This window comes from Drosophila bipectinata, chromosome 2L, assembly GCF_030179905.1.
Source record: "Drosophila bipectinata strain 14024-0381.07 chromosome 2L, DbipHiC1v2, whole genome shotgun sequence".
Taxonomy (NCBI): domain Eukaryota; kingdom Metazoa; phylum Arthropoda; class Insecta; order Diptera; family Drosophilidae; genus Drosophila; species Drosophila bipectinata.
The window spans coordinates 16823577-16825778 of record NC_091736.1 but is presented as its reverse complement, the minus strand read 5'-3'; positions in this window follow the sequence as shown (position 1 = coordinate 16825778).

The following is a 2202-nucleotide window of genomic DNA, read 5'->3' as shown; positions in this document are numbered from 1 at the left end:
CCCCCCGTACCCGTACTTTTGTTGATTCCCATTTTAGACGGAACGAAAACTGTAAATCCGGCAAATGTGTAAAATATTGTAGGGCACGTTTTAAAATTACCATCAATAATGCAGAATAAAATCAGCGAGGACGTAGCCGAGCTCCGAGGGGGAGGGTTCTTCCACCTTCCATTTCGTCGTCGTTCCTCCTCGGATTTCCGATGTCACTGACACTTGGCCCGGTCCTTTGGTCCTTTGACTTTTGTCTAAGCCCCAGCGACGGGGACTCGTTTGCCAGTTTGATGGCTTGATAGGCATCAGACCTTATTTTTGGAGGGTGAGTGGTTGGTCTGGAATCTTTGATTCCTGATTTGGTTGACATTTTATTGTCTCCGTCTCGTTTAGTATTTATTGAAAATTTGTTTGTTTTTGAGGCTTTAAAGTGAAGTGCTTTGATACATTTTATTCGGGGAATAGGGAAACAGTTTTCTTTAGAAAAAGGAGATATTATTGGCTTCTTTTGCTTAAAAATCTTTAGCTTTGTCTCCTCTTATAGTATACCCCTCATCTTAATATAGTATCTTCCTTATTTTGTGTGCTCTTTCACAGCTTTAACGTTCAATTGTGAAAACTGCCACCTGTACCGAGTACTCTTTGCTGCCGAAAGCCGATTTTCGGAGTATTTCATGCTTTAATCCGCGCAGCTGTAGTCAAAGCCCACCCTCATCCCTCCCGGACAAGCCTTTAGTGTCGTTCGCCCTTTCAGGTAAATGGACTGGCCATAGGGGCAGACGCATTCCAGAGCTCGCAATTCAATAAAAATGCCAGAGCGGTGCGGCGTTTTCTATTCGCGCTGGCAAATTTGCCGGGTGCCTCGGATTCGGGCACAACGCAACCATCGACAGGCAGGTCCTGCGCCCAGTCCTGGCCTCCGACTTCTGCATTAATCACTTTTGCAAGCTTTCCGCTCCGAGCAGCAGCAAACAACGAAAAAAAATAAGAAAATAGCGAAACGAAAACCAAGAAAATCCCAACGCAAAGGCATAATAAATGGTGAGTGAGACAAGAGGATGGGGCTGGGTCTGGGATGGGTGGTGGGAGGTGCAAAACCCCGACGAGACCCTTTAATCCGCTGTGCAAATGAGCGTAGGCAGACTGGAAAATTTATGGTCTCTCTATGGTCCGGCACTACCTTCATTCATTTTTTTATTCGGCCCCAGTATGGTTCTTTTTTTTGGGAGATTTTTCACTTTGGGAATTGTGCATACGAGCTTGGTAAAATATAGATGTGAAATTTGATATAGAACTCTGTGAATGGCCCCCTAATAGAGGTCCAGTCGTGCCGGCCAGCGTTCAATCAATGAAAGTGCACACAAATTTCCATTTTTTTTCTGCTTTATTTCGGCAATGCAGTGATAAATATTTTGAGTGCCCGCCATGAAGGGTTATTGATGGATAGTGGTTCAGTGTTATGGATTGAAGTTGAGGGTTATTATGGAATATTGAAATTTATTAGGAAAATACCAACGATACAATTTAAACAGGCTACTTTAAAAGTTTCTCTAATATCTTTCAAATACTTTCTTCAGATATTTCAACTTCCGTCAAGGAATCAACTTGAAATTGAATATTCATTTGGTTTCGCATTTTCCGTTGCCCAACTTGGCTATTTGTTTGGTTTTCCTCGACGGCCTCGGGCCATTTGGCGGCTGCGATGTAAATTGTCAAATTAATGTTAAATTCGTTGTGAAATTTGAACGAGAAACTTTCGCTAATGTCTGATAATGGCCAAGTTTTGTCTCTGGGCCAAGTATGATTAAATTTTTTTCTCGTTATTTATTGGTGAAAAGTTTTGTTTGGTTCGCAGGCAGCTGGGGGCATGAGTTCCGATAAAAGGATTCTCCAAATTGGTCTTTAATTTTTAATACATCCACAAATTTGTTGCTTGAAAAAGTTTAAATGAGGCTGGGGTTTCACTCTGCAACAGCCACAACCAAAATCTCAGCCATTTGTCGAATGTAACCTATTTTCAGCTGCATACGTTCAACTTTTTGGCCATATTCTTCATCTCTCCCTTACAGTTGGCTCCCCACGCCGAAATTCAGTTATTCTGACGTAAATTGGGTTTACATACCTAACCGCATACACTGCGTTTCGGAATTGTAAGGCGTTCCAAAGAGCGCTTGGTTTTTCTTATTTTTCAAAGGATCTTGAATCATTTTT